The 9,330-nt window shown below is 33.4% G+C and overlaps 1 long non-coding RNA gene across 1 annotated transcript in view; it reads right to left on the bottom strand.

Moving 5' to 3' along the window:
• LOC140608583 (uncharacterized) overlaps positions 1-9,330 on the bottom strand; it is a 1,020,376-nt gene that overhangs the window by 744,127 nt on the left and 266,919 nt on the right. The window lies entirely within an intron of this gene.

The following is a 9,330-nucleotide window of genomic DNA, read 5'->3' as shown; positions in this document are numbered from 1 at the left end:
GGAAGAGGGAATTAGTTAAATTAGACTGCATCACTGTACGGGGGATGGTGGCAATGGTTCCTGCTTGGAATGAAAGATTTTACAGTAACAAAACAAATTTAATGGACTAGCTCACTCTTTTTCAATCATGCTGTTAAAGTTTACATTGAAATAGTTGCTCTAGAGAATTACCATTCATTCAGTTTATTTGAAACCTCTGTCCTGTGTAACAACAGGACTATTTTTTTTCTTCTCCTCAGATGAAATTGCAGCAGCACAGTGAATCTCAAATAACAAAAAATACATATTAAAAATGATATCTAAAAAATAACAAGTGTTTTAAGACTTTCTACTACAAATAATTAGATTTAAGCCAGTGATTAATTTTATTTAATATATCCTAAGATTATCCCGAAAGTAAATAGTGAAGCTGTCAAAGGAAAAAACTACACACAAATGTCTAACTTCACTGAATCATCCCTCAGTTGCTGGCTTTTATAACTCATGTATTCACTGATAATCAAAAAAGAAATCAGTTATTCTCTATCTAATTATTTGTGTTCTGTAACTTACGGAACTTTCAAGTAATGGCTTTCAACTCTGAAGTCCTCATTCTTTTCCCAAACTTACAAATAAGGAGGAGGCACTGTTACTGACATATCTTTCAGTAAACCTGAGACTTTTTTGAGTTAACTCATGTAGGGTTTATTCTCTTCTTCCTATTTATTTTGTGTCTTTCATCTTTACCTTTGTTCTCTTTCCTATGAATTCCTCTCCTGTTATTAAAGTGCAGCTCTTATGACTAAACCCTACAGTTAAAATTGACATGAACCCAATAGAAAAATGAGCAAAATTCTTCAGCTGGCACTTCAAATATTAGGATATAAATGGTTATAAATGTATGAAAAGACACCCAAATTGTGAAGCATTTTTAACATTTATCTTTTTAAAATTTATGTGAAATGTACACATACAGTTTTTTAAGATAAGAGATTATTATTATTTACATAAGAGTGTATTAACTCCCTTTTCCCCAGTGTATACTTTTGGGATAATACAACGAAAACCAGATGGAAAAAATTTTCTATGTAAGTGGCCAGAACTTGCAAAGAACTTTCATTCTCTCATCCTATATGCAGGAAAAAGTAGAAGCTACTCCCTCCTCTCAAAAAGAGAAACAAAACCTTTACTCCTTGGAAATGGGTTAGAAAGGATTCTGAGTCTTCATGTTTACTTTTTGAAATGTAAATTTAGCTCTGTAAGGGTCAGTTGAGCTCTGGTGTCTTGAGATTTGGGGATCTAAAGTTATCTCCAACACTCTGAACTTCATTCGACCCTTGAGATGTAAACATATATCTGATTTCTGATTTGTTTCACTTATGTTTATTTATGTGAATGTTATTGACCTATATTTTAGTAAACCTTTATGTGAATGTTATTATTTAGTGAATGTTATTATTTAGAGTATGTGAATGTTATTATTTGTAGTAACTTTCATATTTAGAGACTTGAAGATCCACTCATTGTTGAAAATAATCATCAACTAATTACCATCAGAGGTGCCTGAGACAAACTACTGTTAGGACCAACAAGAAGGTAACTAAAAAACTTAAAAGGAAAAAGTTGGAATATGAGATATTCGAAGGAGGTCTTTAAAACTTCACAAATACTCCTGGAAATCAAGAAGGACAAACACATATGGGGGAAATCTGTATTGTCCAGGAAACACCTGAAAAGCTCATAAACTTTCACCCTAGTTGATGCGAGACTGTATAATCAGAAATGGAGGGCTAAGGAAGAAATGTAAATGGCCCACCAGAGTTTTGAAGACATACTCTGACATACACAGTGAGCCCGCAGCAAAGACTGAGAGATGTGTTAGTTTAGGAAATTGAAGTAAATTTGTGTCTAATCATTAGCTGAACATTGAACAGACTTTATTAATCTTGAATGGTAAGAAACACAGATGTTATAGAATTTGTACAGGCAAGTCATTAAAGAAACAGAACCACAAAAATAAGAAAGTACAAAACGAGAGCTGTTGGGGGGGAGGAGGAATCAAACTTGCAGTGATGCCACTTTATACTAATTTAATGTCCAGTATTCAACAAGTAGTTGAATTTCTTAAACAGGAAATTGTGATAGTGTGTGGTGCCCATGTGTACATGCCTTTCCCTATATACCTATCATATATATGTATGCCTGCAGGACAACAGAGACTGACCAGACTTTCAACTACCAGCAAAGGCTGTAAATCTTCAATTATAACTATGATCAAAGAATTAAAGAAGTACATCTTAAATAATTAAGGGAAAGTAAGTACCTTATTAAGTTAAAACAACAAAGAGATTATTAAGAATAATTGCATAGATATTCTGGAGTTGAAATATACAATAATTGAAGTGAAAAAAATCATTGGACTGAATAGCAGATTTCATCAGGCAGAAAAAAGAATAATATTGATGATAGATCTACTCTGAAGAATAGAAATAAACAAGGAAAAAGGAATTTTAAAAAAAAAAATGAACAAAATATCAGAGGTATTTGAAGTAGTATCAGATGTACTAGTGTACACATAATCAGAGTCCTATAGGGAGAGAAGGAGAGAGAGAAAAAGAGGGATACAGAATAATATTTAAAGAAATAATGGTTAGAAACACCCAAACTTTGATGAAAAGCATTAATCTATATGCCTGAGATCATCAACGAACTCTAAGTAGGATAAAAGAAAACACATTTACCACCTCATAGCGAAATTGCCAAAAGCATAAACAAACAGAATCTCAAAAGCAGAAAAAAAAGGAACTAAGGTATCCTCAATAATAGTAATAAAAGACTTCTCATCAGAAACCAGGGTGACTGAAAGGTAGTAGGATAAAATTTTCAGAATTCTAAAAGAAAAGTTGTCAAGCACTCCTCTTATAAACGGTGAAACTATCTTTCAAAAATGAAAGTAAATAAAGACATCCTCGGATAAAGAAAAAGTGAGTGAATTTTGGCTTACAGACCTGTCCTACCAAAAGCTGAAATGATAGAACCCTAAATAATACAAATCAATAAACAGAATCAAAGAGCAGTGATAAAGGTAACTACATAGAAAATATAGACAGTACAAATGTATTTCTTTCTTTCTCCAAATTTTTATTTAAATTCCAGTTAGTTAACATACAGTGTAATATTAGTTTCAGGTGTAGAATTTAGTGATTCATCATTTACATACAATGCCCGGTGCTCATCACAAGTGCTCTCCTTAATCTCCATCACCTATTTAGCCCATCCCCCTACCCACCTCCCTCCAGTAACCCTCAGTTTGTTCTCTATAGTTAAGGGTCTGTTTCCTGTTTCCTGGTTTGCCTCTCTTTTATCCCCCATGTTCATCTGTTATGTTTCTTAAATTCCACATATGAGTGAAATCATATGGTATTTGTCTTTCTCTGATTGATTTATTTCACTTAGCGTACTACTCTCTAGCTTATTTTCGTTTGTAAAACTTTTCCTATGTGACTTAACTGACAACTATAGAAAACAATAATTATAAAATTGTGTAGATGTGCCTGTAATGTTTTTTTTTTTCCTTTTTTTTTTTTTTTTTTTTTTTTTTAGAATTTGGTTCCCTGACCGGGAACCGAAGCCTGTAATGTTTAATGTTTAAAGATAAAATTTGTGTGACATAATAACTCAAAGGAAGGAGAGGGAATGGAGTTACAGTGAAATAGAATTTTAGTATGCTATCTAAGTTAGTGATAATCAGAATTAGATCATTTTAGTCAACTACTGTAATCCTTGGTAGAAGTAATAAGGAAAAAATATAGTAAAATAGACAGCAGTGTAATTAAAATTATATAGTACTGGATATCTGTTTAACACAAAAGAAGGAAGGATTAGAGAAATAGAGGTGGAAGACAGATATAAGAGATTTAGAAAAAAATAGCAAAGTGACAAATATAAATTCTACATTATCAGTCATTACTGAAAAATGTAAATATTAAACTTCCTATTAAAATCACAGAGATTGTCAGAAAAATTAAGAAATAAAAATAAAACATGATCCAAGTGAGTATGTCTATGAAAAAACAAATTTCAAATTCAGAGACTGAGATTGATTGAAAGTACAGAGATAGGGGATCCCTGGGTGGCACAGCAGTTTGGCGCCTGCCTTTGGCCCAGGGCATGATCCTGGAGACCCGGGATCGAATCCCACATCGGGCTCCTGGTGCATGGAACCTGCTTCTCCCTCTGCCTGTGTCTTTGCCTCCCTCTCTCTCTCTCTGTGACTATCATAAAAAAAAAAAAAAAAACAGTACAGAGATAGAAATATATATGCCATTCTAACTGTACTGAAAAGAGAACTGGATTTACTTCACTTCCATGAGATAAAATAGAGTTTCGGGAGATCCCTGGGTGGCTCAGAGGTTGAGTGCCTGCCTTTGGCCTAGGGCATGATCCTGGAGTCCCAGGATCAAGTCCTGTGTCGAGCTCCCTGCATGGAGTCTGCTTCTCCCTCTGCCTGTGTCTCTGCCTCTCTGTCTCTTTCTGTATCTCTCATGAATGAATAAATAAAATCTTTAAAAAAAAAAAAAGAAAAGAAAAAATAGTCTTAAAAAAGTTGTTGCTAGAAAAAATTACTACATTATATAACAAAATGCTCAGCCTGTCAGAAAGATAGAATAATTGTAAATATATATGCATCTAGCCTATATATTACATGAAGCAAAAACAGATTTGAAGGGAGAAATAAATAATTCAACAGAAAATAATTCAGGTAAATTAATTAATTCAACAATTCCAATAATAGTTGGTGAAACAAATGCATCATTTTTAATAATGAGTAGGACAAACAGAGAAATCAATAAGGAAATAAAAGACCTAAACAACACAATAAAATAACTCGACCTAAAAGATATGTATAGGTCATTCTACCCAATAAGAGCAGAATAAATTGTTATATAGGGCACATGGAACATTCTCTAGTGTAGACCATATGTAAGACCCTAATACAACTCTCAAAAAATTTAAGCAATTGAAAGCATAATAGAAATTTGAGAAGTTCACAAATACTTGGGGAGTTAACAATTTTGTAAGCTACCAATGAGACAACAAACCACAAGAAAGTTAGAAATTACTCTAGGATGAAATGAATGAAAGTGAAAACACAATACAACAAAAGATATGAGATTTAGCTAAAGCTGTGCTATGTGGGAAATTTATGGCATCTCAAAAAAAAAAAAAAAAAAACTAGAAGAAAGGAAGAACAAATCAAAACCAAAACAATCAGTAGGGAGAAAATAATGAAGATTAGAGCATAAGTAAAGGCAATAAATACAGAAGAATAATAGAGATAATCAATGAAACCTTGGTCAGTTTATTGAATTGATCAACAAAATTGAAAAATTTTAAGCTAAGCAGTTATAGACTAAAGAAAGAAGCCTGAAATTATACAATTCAGGAATGACTTAGGGGAAATTAATGCCAATCACAAAGAAATAAAGTGATTTTAAAAAGGTACCATAAAAAATATATCCCAACTAATTCTTTAAAGAGCTAGAATGAGCAAATGTCTAGAAAGTTACTACAGAAAGTTATTCAAGTAAAATAGAAAATCCGAATACATCTACAGTTTCCTGTGACTACTGTAAAGCAGAATACCATAGACCAGGTTTAAAACAACAGAAATTTATTCTCTGACAATTCTGGAGGACAGAAGTCCAAAGTTGATATCACTGGGCCAAAATAAAATAGTAAGACTGCATTTCCTCCACAGGCTCTAGATGGGAGTTCAGGCCTAAGGTCTTCCAGGTTCTGGTGAATGCCAGCACTCCTGGGCTTGTGGCTACATTATTCTCTTTTTTCAAGGCCAAAATGATCAAATCTCTTTGTTCTGTCCTCAGAGTACCTTTTCCTCTTTGTCAAACTACCCTTTGCTTTTTTAAGGGTACTTTTATTTAGTGCATTTAGGGCCCACCTAGATAATCTAGAATAATCATACCTCATTTCAAAATTCTTAATTTAATCATATCTGCAAATACCTTCTCGTTGGAGGTAAGGTTTAATGGTTTCAGTGATTGGGACCTGGCTTCTTTGAGGGGGTGTATCCTGCCTAACAGTGTGTTCATGTGGATGACTCAGCATCCTACATCATAAAGCAGCTCGATGACAAGTAATACATTAAATTAATAATAAAAAAAAATTATCAGAATGAAAGCCTAAGCACCAGTAAAGCTGATGAATTCTATGAAAGGAAGAAAGAAGAATTAACACCAGTCCTTTAAAACTCTTTCAAAAATTAGGAGCAGTTCATTTCCCAACCCATTCCAGGAAGCCAGAAATATCCTGAAACCACAATGGGATAAAGACATAACGTGAAAGAAAATTATGGACCAATATTTATTGTAAATAATAACATAATACTCACAAAATAATACAAAACTGAGTTTAGCAATATATGAAAAGGATTATATGCCATGACTAAGTGGGATTAATGTAAGCACATCCTATAAAAGAATAAATGACAAAAATGATACGACCATCTCAATAGATGGAGGAAAAGCATTTGATAAAATGTTACATGCATTCACAATAAAATCACACACAAAGATGCACACACACACACAAACACAAAAATTACACGAACTAGGAATAGAAAGGTACACTCACAACCTAATAAAGCATTTTATGTAAAACCCATACTTTTTCCATTATACTTAATGATGCAAGAATGAATGCTTTCTCCTTAAGAAATCTAATTGAGATAATAAACACATTTTTAAAGTTCTCAGGATATAATATTAAAATGTGTTGCATTTACATACAATAGCAATGAACAATCTGAAAATTGAGAAGACAATTCCATTTACAGTAGCATGAAGAAAAAGAAAATACTTAGGCATAAATATAACAAAATTAGTTCTAAACTTGTATACTAACAATTACAAATATTCTTGAAAGACATTAAAGGAGACCAAAAGAAATGGAAGATCTCCAATGCTAATGGACTAGAAGACATAATTTTTTTCAAAGACTTCTATATTTATTTGAGGAAAGGAAGAGCAGAGGGAGAGGGAGAGAATCTCAAGCAGACTCCCTGCTGAGTCTGGAGCCTGACCCAGGGCTGGGTCCCAGGACCCTGAGATCATGAGTTGAGCTGAAACCAGAAGTTAGACATTCAATTGACTTTGCCATCCAGGCAGCTCTGGAAGATATTATTTTTAAGATGACAGAAATCTGTAAATTGATCTACTGACTCACTGCTATCCCTGTAAAAATCCAGCTGTGTTTTTTGTATAAACTGATAAGCTGAATCTTAAACTATATGAGAATGCAAGAGACCTAAAGTAGCCATCACAATCTTGAAGCACAAAGTTGGGAGACTCACTCTTCCAGATTTCTACATTTACTACAAAACTACAGTTGTCAGGACAGTGTGGTATTACATAGCATCGACATTTTGGTAAGTAGGATATAATTGAGAGTATCAAAATAGATTTATGATCAACTGATTTTAAACAAGGTTGTTAAGATACTTCACTAGGGAATGAACAGCAAATGGTGCTGAGACAACCATATATCCACATAGAAAGTAAGATAATTGACCCCATATGCAAAACTTTTTTTAAAATTTTTATTTATTTATGATAGTCACACAGAGAGAGAGAGAGAGAGAGGCAGAGACACAGGCAGAGGGAGAAGCAGGCTCCATGCACCGGGAGCCCGATGTGGGACTCGATCCCGGGTCTCCAGGATTTCGCCCTGGGCCAAAGGCAGGCACCAAACCGCTGCGCCACCCAGGGATCCCCCCATATGCAAAACTTAACTGAAAATTATCACAAATGCAAATGTCAGAGCTAAAATTGTAACTCGTAAAGAAAGATATAGGAATAAATCTCTGATATGTAATGGTTTCTTATATATGACTTCAAAATCACAAGCAAGGAAAGAAAAATTAGACTGATTTGACTTCATAAAATTAAAAACTCTTATACTCAAAGGACATCATCAAAAAAGGGGAATCTAACACATGTCATTAGAGTAATATTTTAAAAATCATATACCTGATAATGGATTTGTATACAGAACATATAAAGAAAACTTACGACTCACCATGAAGAAGGTAACTCAATTAAAATGCACAAATGATTTAATAGATATTTCTTTAAAGAAAATATGCAGTTGTCAAAAAGCACATGAAAATATCCTCCACACAATTAATTATTAGAGAAATTTAAATTAAAAGAGGTACCACATTATACCACTAGGATGGATTAAAAAAAAAGGACCAACAGATATAAATGTTAACAAGAATTTATAGAAATCAGAAGTCATATAGTTTTGGTGGGATTGAATAGTGCAGACAAGTTGGGGAACAGTTTGATAGTTTTACAAAATATTACGTATAGGCATATACTCGAGAATTAAAAACAATATGTCCACATAAAAACTTGCACAGGAGATTTCATAGCAGTGTTATTCATATTAAGAAGCAATTGGAAATGACCCAAATCCCATCAACTGATTAATGGATAATAAAATATGGTATAGTCATACGATGGAACATAATTTAGCAATGAAGAGTAATGAAGAACTGATACACCCTGGAGCACAGGTGAATGTTGAAAACATGATGCTAAGTGAAAGAAGCTGGATATTTTTTTAAAGGCCACATATTGAATGATTCCATTTATATAAAATCTTCAGAAGAGGCAAACACATAGAAGCAGAAGGTAGATCTGTATTTCCTAGTGTTTAGGAGATTAGGTGGGGAGTGACAGTGAATGCTTTCTTTTTGAGGTGATGAAATATTCTAAATTATACAGTGGTGATTGCATAACTGCAACAGTAAACTAAAAACTGAATTGTATAAATCTGAACAAGGGAAGGACACCTGAGTCTCACAGTAAGTTAAGTATCCAACTCCCGATTTTGGTCAGGTCGTGATCTTAGGGTTGTGAGATCGAGCCTTACATCAGTCTCCACACTTAGTGGAGTCTGCTTGGATTCTCTCTCCCTCTCCTTCTGCGCCTGCCTCCTGCATGATCTATCCCTTAAAAAAAATCTTTAAAAACATTGGAAAGGGGAAATTTTATTATCTCTGTATCATATCGCAATAAACTTATTTTAAAAATAGAAAATCAGTGTGCAGAGTATGATTTTTGACACCTGTGATTTATAAGTTAATCTAGAAAAAGGGGTCCGGGGATACCCACCATAGACACACACAATCTTACTCAGGGATTAACTCCTAGGAGTGAGATTTTGATGATTATGATAAATTTTTTCATGCTTATTTTATCCACATCTATTATGTTTTTTTATTTTTATTTTTTACTTTCTTTAAAGATTTTATTTACTTATTTG

The sequence above is a fragment of the Canis lupus genome, chromosome 18, assembly GCF_048164855.1.
Source record: "Canis lupus baileyi chromosome 18, mCanLup2.hap1, whole genome shotgun sequence".
Taxonomy (NCBI): domain Eukaryota; kingdom Metazoa; phylum Chordata; class Mammalia; order Carnivora; family Canidae; genus Canis; species Canis lupus.
Note: the sequence above shows the minus strand (reverse complement) of the source record. Positions and strands in the feature narration are given on the sequence as shown.